This window comes from Cinclus cinclus, chromosome 4 (genome assembly GCF_963662255.1).
Source record: "Cinclus cinclus chromosome 4, bCinCin1.1, whole genome shotgun sequence".
NCBI classification, from domain to species: domain Eukaryota; kingdom Metazoa; phylum Chordata; class Aves; order Passeriformes; family Cinclidae; genus Cinclus; species Cinclus cinclus.
Genome location: NC_085049.1, coordinates 45024843 through 45040939, shown reverse-complemented (window position 1 = coordinate 45040939; position 16097 = coordinate 45024843). Strand labels below are relative to the sequence as shown.

At 42.3% G+C, this 16097-nt stretch overlaps 1 protein-coding gene across 1 annotated transcript in view; it reads right to left on the bottom strand.

Annotated features, from left to right (window-relative positions):
* Nucleotides 1-15230, bottom strand: part of RAP1B (RAP1B, member of RAS oncogene family) — a 34870-nt gene extending 19640 nt beyond the window's left edge. Inside the window, exon 1 of the mRNA XM_062492011.1 lies at nucleotides 15094-15230. The gene's annotated coding sequence lies outside the window, so the exon portion shown is untranslated. The remainder of the gene's footprint in view (nucleotides 1-15093) is intronic.
* Between the last annotated feature and the right edge of the window lie 867 nt (nucleotides 15231-16097).

Genomic DNA, 16097 nt, shown 5'->3' with positions numbered 1-16097 from the left:
CTGTGCAACCTCCCTCACTAGTCTGTTTGTATTACTTTTTGTGCTTAGTGCATTAGTGCAGTGTATTAAGTTAACAGCTTAATTCTACTTCTTCATGGCATACTTAATAAACTAGAAGAGTACATGCACATACTTGATATGCACATGGACACTCTTCTAAATAAAGATTCTTTCTGAAGGATGAGCAGCACATCTTTGAATAGGCCCATTAGAACAGAAGAAAGAAAGGTTAACCAGGACAAGTCACTAAAAATGCAGCATTTCAAAAGTTTCACATCTGACAAGGACTATGAATGTGGAACTTGCTTTCTGCTTCTGTCCTTCTCAAACAAATCAGGAAAAGTGCCTCCTGGGCATCTTCTTCGGTAGTTTCTGAAGCATGTCTCCAGAAAAATGCAAACCAAAGATGATGCTAAGGAAGTTGAGGAACAAATAACCTTACTATAGAGGTGAATGGAAAAAACTGCACATTTACTTGTAAATGCTTGTAAAGCTTTTCTAAAAAGCAACCACGTAATGAAGAATTCAAGGAAATTCACATATCACTGGTAATTGGACTTGATGTGATAGTTGTGAAAGTGGGCGGGTTTTTAAATTTCGTTTTCTTTCAACTCCTTCAGTTTCAAATTTTGGGTTCTGACTGAACTTTGTTATCTAAGGGACAGGAACAATAATAATCCTATTTTTTCAGGTGATATTAATCCATATGAAGCTGTAACTCGAGCTCAGCCCCAGGCCAAAGGCATGAACTAAGTACAGTCACTAACCTGAAGATATCCCCAAGGCTTGCTTACATCTTACATGAACTAGTTGTTCAGGTATGGAATCGAATAAACTGGCCCTCCCAGAAGCCTTATCATTTTCAGAAGGGATCATGATTATTTAACACTTCATAGACACTGTGATTCTTGTTCAGACCCTGACATCTTGGTTGCACTGCATTCACTAAAATTTTCCTAATACTTTTGCCTCAGAACATTTACCTCTCTGGAAAAAAAGACTTTGTTAGAATCAGCTTGAGAACAGCACTCCTAAATTAATCCCAACTATTTGCATTAAAAAAAAAAATTAAAAAAGCAAAAAAAAAAAAAAAGGACTAGATTGACAGATAAAACAAACAAACTGTCTGGTTTGCCTTTGCCTGCCTACAATTAGCAGTGGTAGGAAAAAAAATCCAAACTTTTTCTCAGAAAGGGCATACTAGCCCTGAGAAGAAACAAGATAGCAATGGTCAGACATTTGGAAAAATATCGCTAGTTCAGCCACAAGACCAGCCAAGCTTAGAGGATTATGTCTTTCCAGACTTGTTTCCCTATTCTGATACTGGAGTAGTCTTAGACGGCCAAACCATCCAGATTCCACTATGTTTTGAATCTCCAGGTTTAGAACCTTCTCCTCAGGTAAACAACTAATTAAGAGATAATGTGTGCTGTTCTTAATATTCCCCAAATACTTACATGTGAGATGTCCTAAATTCTTATCTCTCAACTCTGAGGAAGGCTCCCCCCCTTCCTGAATAATTTCAGTGCATAAGCAGAACTTTGAAAACATAGCCCAAAGTGGAAGCCTGTTCATTTCCACCTACTTCTAGAGGCTTTAAAAATTAAAGCAATTCAGATAACCCTTACTCAACATGGTAAGCTTACCTCTTATAAAAGAGAAATTAAAATACTCCTGAGCTGACTTCGATACATTTATTAAAAATATTATTCAGAAATCAATTCTGAAAAGCTGATTGAGGTCTAATAAAGACTTTCATACTTTCATCCCATAAGTACAGCTATTTCATTACTAATGCAGACTCTCTGGAAGCAAATCAACTGTTCAGTAAACAAAGCTTCAGAAGCAATTTTTATTTCTAGTTTTTACCTGCTTTTCATAGTTTTTGATCTTGACAAACATGTATTTCATCAGTTGAACAGCTAGTTCTTCTGGGCAATAATACTGTAGTTTTTCTTGGACAAAAACAGCTCTTCAATTATGTTCAAGTATTTTAACTGATGTCAGACAATCTTCAGAGGATTTTCAAAAAGCTGTCTGGGTGGTTAAGCTTATTCAGTGGCATGAAATCATGCTAACCACCTGAGAAACAGCCAGAGACCTGTGAACAAGCTACTGCAGCACAAACACGGCACCAAGGTTTAACCTGCCCTTTGAACCGTCCACTGGGACACTTACACAGAAAAGGCTTAACCAAGTTTTCCTCCTCCCACTGAAGGGAGCTACCTTGATTAATACTGCACAAAGGGACCATTTCTGCAAAGCAGCTAACAGCACCTGGCCTTGTGAGACTAGTTCCACTGTCTATAATTAGTATAGCTGAATAAAATCTAATTTTTCTTTTCTTAAGTCAAAGTTTAGTCCCAGCTAAATGTTAAATTTAAGCATAAATTTAATGGATGTTGTAAGGGGAAAAACTGCCTACTTAAAGACACTGGTATGTCAAGATTAAAGTTTCCTGATGTGAGAGACTAGCAATCATGTGCAACTTGTAGTAGATTCACACAAAATGTAAAAAGCATTTTCAAAGCAACTAATGTAATGAACGTTCTTACGCTACTAAGAATATGCTATGCGTCAACACTTACTGAGTTCAAGTTTCAATTTAGTGCAAAAATTCTAATGTGTCAATTCAAATGTGGAGTACCTTATAAAGCCTATGCTATAGAATCTATTTAAGCTCCAAATGGAATTGGTAACATTTATCAGATATATTCTTAATTTTTTTGTGTCTGTTTGCCATGATTTTTCGTTTTCTCACTATTCCCGTCAAATAGTCACCGTGCCCAGGAAAGTTGTTTGTGAATGTCCTACGAGTCAGACTTACAGTTATAATTGTAACCTCAGAATTCCTGAAGAAACTGAACTGCAAATAGTTTTTATTCTTGCAAAGAAAATCCAGGCAGGTAATAAACAGAAACAACATATTTTTAAAAATACTACAAGTATTTGAAATTCAGAGAATGTATAATTACCATGTTACAATATCTGGCTATGCATAAGCTAGATACTCAACCATAAAGCAAGTTTTGAGAACTGAGCCAGCAATTTGATGCTGTGAATTTGGCTCTCTTGTCATTACAGAGAAGTATCAGTATTTAGCTGTACAATTTTTCCAAGTTAACGGATTGCCACATCATAGTATACACAACATGCTTTACCTGATATGCATCCTTATGATTAAAAGCAAATGTAAGTATTTGTTTGTCTCTATAATTACTACACTAAATTTTATCTTTCAAGCTTCAAAACAAGGTAAAACCCAGCAGGACTACAAGTAAGGCATGGAAGTTTTCTGAGTTAAGGTATTTCTTTTATAAGTGCAGTTTGGACATAACTTTAGGCTTGCCAGCTGGCTTAAGATACTCTTCTTTGGAAAAAAAGGCATCTTAGTTTCTCTCTCAGAAGCAAGACCTAGTCTCAAATTCCAACTGGTATCTGCTTAATATCTGGCAATCCTAGCTCTACTTTGATTGTGACACTGGCTGCTGAAGTAGTAAAGCCTTGTATCATGTTTCCTTCTACAGATGTAAGCCAATGCTGGGTTTAACTGCAATTCCAGGATTACCTTTTGTCTCTCCTGGCTATTTTTCTCCATAACCTATACATCATACACACCCCTGGCAACACCAGAGCTTGCATGCCAATACAGCATTACTTGTACTGTCTTCACTATAAGAAGTTTAGGTTTTATGCAGGCTTGTTTAGATTACTAACACATCATCAAGCCACAGATATAAACCTTTCCTCCATCATTATATGATGTTTTGCTACTGGCCATTTAAATGCAGCTAGTGTAGTCCTTTTATGTACAAAGTACCCTTCTACAGAACAATTTACAGTAATTCTATTACCAATCAGTTTGGTAGCCAGAGAGAATTCTTACAAATTCCCATACATCATTTCAATTAAGATTAGGAGTTTTATCTGTTGAAAAGACACCGATTCTGTGCAAATTGAGACTACTCACTACTAATATTCATTAACAGGAATAAAATTAGCTCTTTCATGATAACTGAACCATACCAGCAAAGTCCCAAGTAATTGCAACTCATGTTAAAACTCTGTTTTGACTCTCAATCGACACTTTGCTAATAGACACACAGTATTTGAACATAAGCAACAAACCTCACTCAAAGTCACCGAAATTATACCTAATTTCACCAGTGGTTCTTTTGTTACAGCTTCAGACATCTGCCCTGAAGGTAACTGACACCCAGCAACAGCTACTATTTTCTGCCAGATGGTTTTGCTACTTGTGCAATGATGGAGGTGCAATGTTAACAGCTTCTTTTCACAATTAACTCAATTAGCTGAATCCATGGACAAACATGAGTTTCTAAAAGGCATGACATGCTTAACTGAAGAGGGTGAAACTTGGGCAAAATATTCTGTACTGTTTCTAGCAGCAAGGCAGTAGCACTTTGAACCTAGGGATGGTTGCTCTGCAGACAATGTCCAACCCACAAGCAAACCTTGACTAGAAGGTGACAACTGCAGATGTTGACCTTCACCCATCTCTGCCTATATGGAGATGCACAGACAACTTGGTTGTTCCTTAGGCAATTAAGTTGCCACAAGCTTCAGAAGAGGGTACTTAAGAAAAGCCCCAAACACAAAAAAAAACCCTCAACTGACTAAAACTAAACCCCACAGAAGAAAACCCCACCCACTTAATTCCCCATCCCATGTCCACCCCTCCCCCCCAAAAAAAACAACAAAAAACAAACAAAAAAACCCCACCAAAACACAAACAAACAGCCCCCATAAAAAACAAAGTCTAGCTAATATTTGCATGCAAAGCTACGAGCTGCCATAGCTCTGCATCTGCTCTGTGAGCAGCCGATGCACCTTAGCTCCCCAGAGTTCTCATTTAATGGGTTACAAATTTTCAAGAGGTAAAAGATCTGTAAGTTAGGAGCATAACCCCAAAGGTAATCAATTCACACTTGCAAGCCTGAGCTCATGTCCTCTCCCATGAGGACACCTACACAAAAAGCTGAATAATTTTAACCAAGTGAATTTGAATCACACTCATCCCCACACCGCTTTCAACTACATGGACTAGATCTTTAGTACAGAATTACCAAATTAATGAGGGTTAAGCTTGTTTAATCAAGTCTCCACAAGATTCTATTTGAATCTTCTTAAGATCACTCTAGTTCATGTTTAGACCATAATTCTTGGTTCTTCTGCATCTTCAAAGCTTGCCATTTTCTGGAGAAACCTGTCAAACCTCAAGATTCACTTTGCTAGAAGTCAAATTTTATTTGGTAATGTTTTGTTAGTTAGGTGGCTTCTGTGCAAAGCTGCCAGAAGCTTCCCCCATGTCCAACGCCAGATGGGCTCCAGGACAGACCCACTGCAGGCCAAGGCTTGAGTCTATTAGCAACAGTAGCACCTCTGGAACAACATATTTAAGAAACCGGTTAGAGGGGTGAACTGGCAGAGGAACAACAGCAGCAGAGAAAGGAGTGAGAATATGCAAGAGCAACAATTCTGCAAACCCCAAAGTGAAGTGAAGAAGGAGGGGGAGGAGGTGCTGCAGGTGCCGGTGCACAGATTCCCCTTCAGCCCATGGTGAGACAGGCTGTCCCCTGCAGCCCATGGAAGTGCACAGGGAAGCAGAGATCCATTGGCAGCCCACAGAACACCTCAGGCAAGAGTAGATAAAGGGCTGAAGGAAGCTGTAACAATATGGGAATGACATGCTGGAGCAGTTTGCTCCCAAGGACTGTACCCACAGAAGAGACTGCTACTGGAGAAGTTTGTGAAGGACTATCTCCCATGGGAGAGACTCCACACTGGAGTAGAGGAAGAGTGTGTGGAGTGCTCCTACTGAGGAAGGAGGAGAAGCAGAAGCAGCATGTACATTACCAACTGTAGCCCCCATTCCCTACCCTACTATGCCTCTAAGGGAGAAGTGGTAGAAAATGTAGGAGCAAAGTTCCCAAAGCCTGGGAAGAAGGTGTTCTTAAGATTTGGGTTTATGTCTCATTAGACTACTCTGATATGATTCATAATAAATTAAACTGATTTTCCCAAGGTAAGTCTATTTTATCCCCATTACAACAACTGGCAAGTGGTCTTCCCTGTCCTTATCTTGGCCCTCAAGTCTTGCTCCGTATTTTTTCTATCTGTAGTGAGTTGACCTTGGCTGGATGTCAGGCACCCACCAAAGATTCTTTATCACTACGCTCCGGCCTGGACAAAGGAGAGAAAATATAATGATGAGTCAAGGTAAGGACCAGAAGAGATCACTCACCCAATGCAGTCAGAGGCCAAACAGGCTGAAATTAGAGATATTAACTGAATTTATTACTAACAAATTCTGAGCAGGATAATGAGAAGTAAAGTAAGACCTTAAAACACCTTTACCACACCTGTTCCTCCTTCCTAAGCTCTACCTCCTTCCCCAGCAGCACAGGGAGAAGGGAATGGGAGTTATGGTCAGTTCATCACAGGTTGTTTCTCCCATTGCTCAGGGAGAGACCTTCCCCAGCTCCAGTGTGGGGTCCCTCCCACAGGAGGTAGTTTACTATTAATTTCTCCAATGTGAGTCCATCTCACAAACAGTTCTCCACAAATGGCTGCACTATAAGTCCATTCCGTGGGCAACAGATGCCCTCAAACTGCTGCAGCAAGGATCACTCTTCCATGGGGTGCAGTCCTTCAAGGACACGCTGCTCCAGCATTGGTCCCCCACAGAGTCAAAGGACCAGGACACTTCTTCTCCACTGTGGGCTCCTCTTTCCATCAGTCTGCAAGTCCCTGCCAGGAGCCTGCTCCAGTGTGGGCCTCCCACGGGTTCACAGTCTCCTCTCAGGCATCTGCCTGCTCTGGTGTGGGTCTCCTCCACATGCTGCAGGTGGATCTCTGCATCTTCATGCTCCTCCTTGGGCTGCGGGGGCACAGCAGCATCACCATGGGCTGCACCACAGGCTGCAGAAGAATCCCAGATTTGGTACGTGGAGTACCTCTTGCCCCTCCTTCTCTACTGACCTTGGTGTTTGCAGAGTTATTCCTCTCACATATTCTAACCCTGCTCTTCTCTGGCTACAATTATGACTGTACAATAACTTATTTTTTCTTTCTTCTTCCTAAATCTGTTATCACAGAGGCATTTACTACCATTTCTAATTGGCCAAGTTTTGACTAGTGGCATGTTCATCTTTGGAACTACCAGGGAATGGCTCTGCCAGACATGGAAGAAGCTTCTAGCAGCTTCTCACTGAAGATAAGGCCATACAGGGTACATGCTACCAAACCTTGGCCATGCAAACTACCCCATGTAGATGAGGAGGGTAGTGATAAAGCAGCTGCGGTGGGCACCTGATGTCCTCCCAGGGTCAACCCAGAACAAACCAAACACACTGATAAGGTAACAAAAGATGTCCAAAGCTTACTGAAATGTAAAGTTGACTACAGAGTTTTGGATGGGCAGACCTTTCTAAATAAAATCTGCATGTTTGTCTTCTAAGAGTCATCTATTATTTGGACTACGACAATCACAATCACCACAACATTTGAATGCACATCACCACTACATCCTAAATTTGAATTCTGAGCAAAGCCCAAGCTGAAGACCCTGACTGTTCCAGCGAAGTAAGTTTATCCTTCAGGAAACCAGTCTTTCATTCTCACATTGCTCAAGGTGCCTGCAGTTTACCTAATGTTTACTCTGTTTAGGTTCTTGTGATCTATGACTTTAACCTTCTGTAGGCAAGTCTGTGAACAGTTCCTTATTTTCACTTCTACCACAGCAGATTCAGCATTCACCTCAGAAGAAAGGCTTCAGCTTTTTTCTCTGCGAAACTTATAGCACCGAATTTAATTTAAAAAGTAGTCTAACAAGAAGATTAAATATTACTTGTAAATGCAGTACCTGTAAATGCAAGTATGTTTAAATTGATGTATTTTTCTTTGAAAAACATTTTTGCAAACTACATCTTAAGATCTTGCCTTTGGCTAGAAGAACTACTTAGTAAGGTTGCACATTGTTTGAAATATTGGTTACACCAGTTTAATTATGTTCAAACTAATGTGCGCTTAATGTTGCTTTTCCACCGATCTCCTCGCTAAACAGGACTCAGATTTTTAGCAGAAAAGGAGAACTTCAGGACATTTTTGTTCTTCAAGCATAAAACTGGACAACCTACTACAGCTTTCTTTTCCAGGCTCCACATGAAATATTCTTTTGTGACTCTAATTTTTACTTACACTGATATAGCACTTTTCTTCTGAGATTACTCTTAAGAGTTTGATGAAAAGTAACACACAGATCAAAAGGATGCCAAAAACAAGCACATACAGTGGCCTAAAGCATTTGATTGTAAAACCTCATTTTCAACTCCTCAGTCTTTGCAGAATTTGAGCTATCACACTTAAGTTTTCGATGCAACATTTCTGGCCAAACCTCAATTTAGCTTTGGGCAGTTCCTGAAATAAAAGGTTTAGGGAGATCAGGAAAAAAAAAAACAGTATCATTAAAAATATAAACAAATATTAAAATTTAAGCTCAAATATAAAGAAAGATGAAAAGGTAACAATAAAATAAGGGCATACAATAAGTACAGGTATACATAGCTATGACTGAGAAATGTTTGCTTCCCTCTCTAGTATTCAGATTCAGAAGCAAGTAGAAAATTGCACACAAAAGTAAGAACATTTGAAGACCAAGCATCCAGATAAAAAACTAGTTATGAGTGCTTGCTTATTATAGTATTACAGCTTCTCTCTATTCATCTCCAAACTTACTCAATGCCCACAGAGATTAAGTGCCAGGGTGTCTCTTCTTTGGTGAAGTCCCATCTAATCTGCTACTAAATCAAAAAAGACGTATCAGAAAAACAGAAGAGTTATATTCTCCAGCATGACAGTCAGCCCCTACAGTGCTCCTCGATGCCACAGGACTACTACAGTCTCTTTGAGTCCACCAAGTGACAATTTGATGACAATTTGGCATCAGTTTCTAAAGCATAGCACACTCTTATCTTGGTAGAGGTTGGATTTTTGAATGTAACATTTCACAGCACACAAAGAACACAATTCCAAGGCATCTCGAACTGTATACTTGCTGATATAAAACTACCTTGGAAATTCATCTATGGATTGGTATTATATTTGTAAGAATTCTGAAGGTGAGTTCACACTTGCCACATACTTGTTTTTGATGCTCCTCATTATAAAACCATGAAAACACATAGCATTTTCTGTATACTTCTACCAATATAAAAAACAGACAGTAAATAACAAAAGGACTATTCCCTGAACGGGAAATCTACTGCCCATCAAATCTCCATTTTAAACAAGTCAGAAGGGTCACAAAAAGACAGTATGATATATCCTTATTCATACTAACTATAGAAATATAACTCCAGAAGTGCAAGAGTGAAGATTTTGCAAGCTGTATTAATTTATACACTCTCCCAAACCAAAAGAAAATCCTTCAGCAGTATTTTATGCAAAAAGCAATCACATGAAGCCAAGTAGGTGACATTTATGGGTCAACTTGTACATCAAGCTTTCAGAATGTTACCTTGTAGGTAGCTTCACCGTGAAAGATGACTGGAGGGTTACTGATCCCATCTTACAAACTCTAACAATCCCCCATAACTGCTTCACATTTAAAAGACCAGTAAGAGGGTCCTGTACATTGGCGGGCCACCCTCAGACATACCTGGACACAGCCACACACACAGAATGGCTTGAGCAGAAAGAGATGTAAAAGGTGGCATAGTTCCACCAGCCACAGACAGGGATACCACCTAGACCAGGTCACTCAGGGCCCCATCCAGCCTTACTTTCAACATTTCCAGCAGTCAGGCATCCACAACTCGGTATCAACAGCAAATGTCACCCATATAAATAAATCTAGTCCTAAACACTGCATTGCAGAGAGGTAAGTAACTTCCACTTCAATCTCCACTGGAGATTACTTCCAGTCCATATTCCAGTTTACCCTTCTGAAACAGTTCACAACTTTCTACTAGCCTTCTAACAAATCACTTCTACAGGAGGTATTAGACAAGATGATATAGAAGTTTGATTAACTGCAAACAAGGATTATACAGTTTCACAACTTAACTATGGCTATTATCTGGGTTCTGATGCAGTCCAACTACTGTTCAGCATGCTATCTTCATCTCAAATAAAAAATACTGACCACACATGAAGCCTCTAAAAAAACGCAAAGTAGCTGGTCTGACTCTGCAGTTACCAAAAACGCTTTCACTACAGAAGTGAAAGTGTTTTTGAAAGCTTAAGTGCCACTCCTAGTAACAGGTCCTCCTATCTCCTGTACCTCCCTTTTGGAACTCCACATAGATACCTCACAAGTGTCTATGGCTTATCCTTGACAGAGATGTGGTGGTACTGTTTTTCTTTTTTTCTTTTTCTTACTCCTGATAAATAAGCATGCTTTTAAGAAACTTTTCTTGACTGCAGACATAAAATAAAAAGTGAAGGCACAATTGGTTAGGTTTCAGAAACAGAGACTGTGAGTGGGAAAAATAGGACAAGACTTCAAAAGCTAAGACAACTAATGCAGAGAAAGAAAAAGAAACAGTTGCATGGATCTGTGTTCACAAATTATTTCAGATTAATTGAGTATGAGGTTAGACTACATACATTATCTCGGCAATAGTTAAGAAGGTTATTTAAGTAAAAACTTCTGCCATCTAATGTCACAAAAAAAAGTTATAGAGTAAGCCATACTAATGGAAACGCTGAATTATGTATTTTCCTTTAAACCAGATTACCTACTTAAATTAGGTAATAATAACTGCTATAATTACAGCAAGTAAGAGTCACTTCAATGTCAACAAACCTTGGTGCATTGAACACATTCTCCTGAGTTTCTATGAAAAAAAAATTAACTACAGAGCCTTGCTTTGCCTTCAGTCATGAAAATAAACTCTTCCCCTTTTCCAGGTCTTCAAGAATGTCCAAAAATTTAATGATTTCTCACAGCTCTACAATTAGGGTTACATTGAAAATTATTTCATGAATGAGTAACAGTGGCACACAGTATCTTTTCTGCAGAAGACCTGGTCAAGTCATTTAGATTTAGGCCAGCTTCCTGTGTTGCAACAGCTGCAGGAATGATACCAAGTGATCTAAGACAGTACAGATTTCCTGAAGAGAATTTCAAGCTGGGGAGAAACACGAGATGTTGCTTGTCTGCCACAGGATGCAAACACCAATCCACTAGAAGGGCTAGGCTGTTCTACTCCGGCACTATGGTTTAGCCTTCCTCCCTTGGACAGGAATGAACTAACCATGTGGACTTACTTGGCAGTCTCTTTTCGTAGTTGCATAGCAGGGATTTACTTCAAATAATATCAAGTCCTTGGATTAATAACTATAGAGTGCTGCCTGGGACAGTGTACAAGATATTGTCAAACGCCTCTCCTTCCTGGTTCACCTCTAAAAAGTTTCTGTAATTCTGTAACACACATTCCTCTAGGGTCTTATAGTGACTTTCACTCTACTGCTTCAGTAGTAAAAATCACTATTAAAACATTGTTCTTGAAAAAGAGGCATCCTGAATAGCTAGAGGGTCCCCAAATAATTTTATATTTCAAAAGTTGCCCAATAGGCAGATTTCCAACCTGGTGTTTACAGCCTTCCTCCCTTTCCTTAATGCTAGAAGAGAGGAACATGCAGTATGTCAGGAGCTCACAACAGCATGCATGAGCAGGCAGCACACATAATAAAAAACTTTTTCACTTTTAGTTGCCCAGCATTTCTTCACACATTCTAAAGCCTGAGAGATAAGAGTTTCAAGCCATAACCTACTGCTACTTTTGAAGGTAACTGCATTCAACTGCTTCATGAAGAAACAGTCTGTACCAGCAGACAAGGACTTTGACTTTCTCCAAATAGCATTTGCCTACTGCAAGCAAACTGCCATAACTTCATCGTCTTACTTCTACTATGTCTGTCTCATCCAGCTGCCTCATGGATGACAGGCCTTAAGGAAAAAGCCATACATTAGATGCTCTAAGGTACTAAAGAACTACTACACTCACTGTTAAACAACTTTGAAAACTCAGTCAACTTGAAAACAGGTCTATTAATGGCATTCAAGTACAAAAGCACTTTTTTTTTCCCCTGCTTTATGCAAGAAGAATAGAAACAGACCATCTTAACCACATCTGAGCAGGAAAACAAAGTTTGCCTTGAAATATGAAGGTGTAGTTACTGTAGATATTACTTTAATCTCTCTGAACAAGGAGGGTGTCTAAAATATTCCTCTACCTGACCTAGATGCAACAGAACACAGCAGAAGCTTGCCCCAACTCAGCAGGGATTCAGCACACTGACACCACACGGTGCACTTCGGTCTGCTTTTTGATTTGTTCTGAGGTAAAGGAGTAGCAGCATTCACAACCACAGATTCCTGTCACACAGCTTATGCTGAGGGATCTGTTTTACTAAGAGAGCAATTTTGATTAAAACTCACAACTAGAGCCTAACCTGACACTCTCAAATGTCAGCTAGATATCTGAAAGTCATCTAAGCATTATTTAAAAAGGCCAGTTCATACAGGAACTGCCCACCCTCTAAGTATACATCCAAGGACAAGAGGACCTCTGTTTATTGGTAAGATATTCTTCTCCTTAAGAGCACCTTTCTGCACCTAACCCTGAGTAGCTAGCAGAGCTCTGTGCACGACAGGATTGGCACGGTAGAAGTAAGCATCAAGTACTCAAGTACTTCTGTGACTCTTGCACTTCCCACACCCCAGACGATAGGTGGACAACTGTTTATTTTAGTTCCCTGCCACATTTACTGACTGTGAGATCACAAGCTACAATGCAGCCTTCAGCAACTTCCTTCCTCAGCCATAGAAGCAATTTCTTTCTCCTTTTGTAGGCCCTCACCTAGATTCCCATCTGTTTGCCTCTGCTCCAGAAAGCCTCTCAATTAAAAAGACAGTCAGTTTTACTCTGCAAAAACTGGCACAGCACAAAAAGAACTGTCATGGCTCACTTCAGATTTATTTTTGATCTACTGTCCTACAGGAGAGCTTTGGAACAAAATAGCACAATTTAAATTCCACTCAAAAAACTTATCTGGTGCACATATATAGTTATGGAAGCACAGGTACAGACAGTAAAAAGACTATTGGGCTTTTCTCCCCATATAGAAGTTCTAGTTTTACTTTTCTTTTGGTCTTTCAACTCTGTTTTGCAGATTATTTCACCCCCAGGCAGACAGGTGCTCCAAGTATGATCACCTTTGCTGCAAAAAAGATACATGGCACTTATACTGCAAAGTGTAATTCCAAACTCAGTTACTTGGGTACAGATAATAATACAGTTTTACACTACATCTCTAAGTTAAACCTGAAGCAGCTCATATCACTACAAGAAGCACCCCTGAAAACACACAGGTACCAAAGGAATAAAACATCACATCTAATTAGTTAAAGTTTATTTCTGCAAAGCCTTTAACATGAATAGTACAAGTATCCCCTACTACTCACTCAGTTCATTCTTATCTAGAATGAAGTCTACAGGATAGATTTTGAGCAAGAGTAAAAAAATATGCAGTGAATAGTAAAAAGACTCAACTCCACCAAGTTTGGTTGGGTTTTTTCCCCTCCCAAAAGCTTGTGATTTTAATGTAGAGGCAAGTAATCCAAAAGATAATAACTTACATAATGTTCAAAGTTTTTGATAGAGGTAAGAGACTCATTCCAAAGGGAAATACACTTGTTTTTGAATGGTTATTCTTAAAGGCAACGTGACTGCCTCATTGCCTTTTAATTATAATTCATGGAAAGGAAGAGTGTCATTTGTCTCCTTTGCTTATAACAGTAATTTCAACATATACTTCACTGTGAAAGAGTACTGAAAAGTCTTTGTCATACACTGTCTACACATCTCCCCTGGGGTAAGACGTAGCTGTTTTATGCGGAAATTTACAATTACACTAACCAAAACATCTAAATGCAAGAACTCATACACAACCTATATGCTTTTCAGGATGGGCATCTGTGACATACCCTCTCTCTTGGAACTGCACTACCTTACTATCGTAGCCCAAAGCAGTATAGAGAAAGACCTTCCTTTTTTTTGTTTCGTTTACCCTGAGCACTATAACCCATGCCTTCAAGATGGAAACAGGAGTAAGCACGTTATTCTTTTTTCCACAGGAAATCTTGGTTTTCTCATTCTCTTTTGTAATCTAGAGCCAATGCGACAACAGTCAGATGTGGTTTTGTTCTCCCATCTGCAAACTTTGTCTTCCTTCCACCACTTCTTCACCAACGCACGTAGAAGGGTGCAAGGATCTCAGGCTCATTAGACGGGTTTGGCGCAGGAAGTGTCAGTCGAATTCTTCCATTTGCTTTGACACGGGTGATGGTGGGGTGTTTAAACGAGGCGAACATCCCTGTCATTTCATTTTGGGATAAGCAGGAAGGGAACTCGCAGGCCACCGCGCCGTCTATTCGTCCCACTCCGTGGCCACCCCAGGCACAAGCCCTTGCGGGCTGCCCCGGCCGGCCGCGCCCGGCCTGACCCCCCCGCCTCGCCCCCACACACCGGCCGGAAAGAGCGAGCGGCTTCTCTCCCGCGGCCGGACTAGGTGGGGCTCGGCTCGGACTTCCCGCTGACAACGCGGGCGGCCGCCGGGCACCATCCCCTTCCCCGCCCGCGGCGGGGCCGAGCCGGGCGTCACCCGCCCCTCCCCGCGGCCGTCCGGGCCCCACGTCGCGGCCCCGACCCGCGGGGTTACAACTTTCCGCTTCCGCTCCAACTTCTGCTCCGAGGACCGGAGGGCGGGGGGGCCGGCGGCGAACGGCAGGCCCGAGCCCTGGGCCCGGCTGCCCCTCAGCGCCCCGCTCCCCCCACCCCTCGGGGTCCCACCACGCCTGAGGCCGGACGAGGCGGCGGCCCCGGTTCCACTTCCGCCATGTTCCAGGCTGGTGCCCCTTCCCTCCGAGCGCGCCGCTCCCCGCCGTCGCGGCCGCCACCTCCCTCTCGCCGCCGCCCCCACCCACCCCGCCCCGCCACCTGTACCAGAGACGCCGCGCCGCTCCCCGCCACAGCGGCCCGGCCCACGCTACCCGCCGCTACCCACCGGACAGCGACAGCGCCTCCGCTCCCCGCCGACCGCGCGCCGCCGCCTCGCCGGCCGATCCCGCTGCGCTGCGCTGAGCCCGCCGCGCTCCGCTCGGCTTCGCTCGCCGCCTGTGCCGGGGCGCGGCTCGGGGCCGTCGCCGTGACGCCGCACGCCCAGCCTCGCTCTGGCGCTGCGGGGGCGGAGGGAGGGGCGGGCGCGGGGAGGGCTGACCCCGCGCGCCGCCCCCTGCGCAGGCGCGCGGCCGCCCCGCCCCACCCCGGCCCGGTGCTGTGGGGGGCGCCGGGGCTGGCGCTGCTTGGGGGAGCGGGGTCCTTTGCCCGAGCTCTTGTGAGCTCCAGGTGCGGGCTGACGCTGGGTTACTGCTCTAAGGGTCGCCAAAAGCAAGTTAAGGTTGCCTGAAGCTAATTAAGAACGTAAAGAGCTGGAAAAGTGAATCCCAGAGCAGCATTTCTTGCGTTTCTAAAAGGGTGTTGGGAGCCACTGGTGAAGGGTGTTTCGGAGATGCCGCGTTCTGCTGGTGTTACGTGGATCGCTGTGCCTCTGGATGTGAACGGTCTATCGTTAGTCTTGCTGCATTCACACAGCAGCATTCCCAAAGCCTGCGAAAAACTACTGTATTAGCTTTTCTGTTATTTTAGTCCTAAAAAATATAGGTAAATCGCCTTTTTTCCTCCTCTGAGTGTCACTCGCATTTTGCAGTTACGAAGGGTTTAGCTGATAAAGATTAAAAATAAATGAGCATTTGTGTTTCCAGGAAACATTTAGTAAGTAAGTAGTTAACGTGGTGCTTTCAGATAAAACTTGTTCTCAGGAAGTCCACGGCACTTCCACACTTACACAAGCGTGTATAAAACTGACAGGAAGTTGCAGTGAGGCTTCTGGCAAGGAGAGTGGGTGTGGAGGAAGCAGAGGCTTTCTGTTTGTGGGACAGAGAGAGAAAAAGGGAGACCATCGGACTTCGAGCGAATCTGTGGGAGATGCTAAAGCTCAGAGCAGAGTCA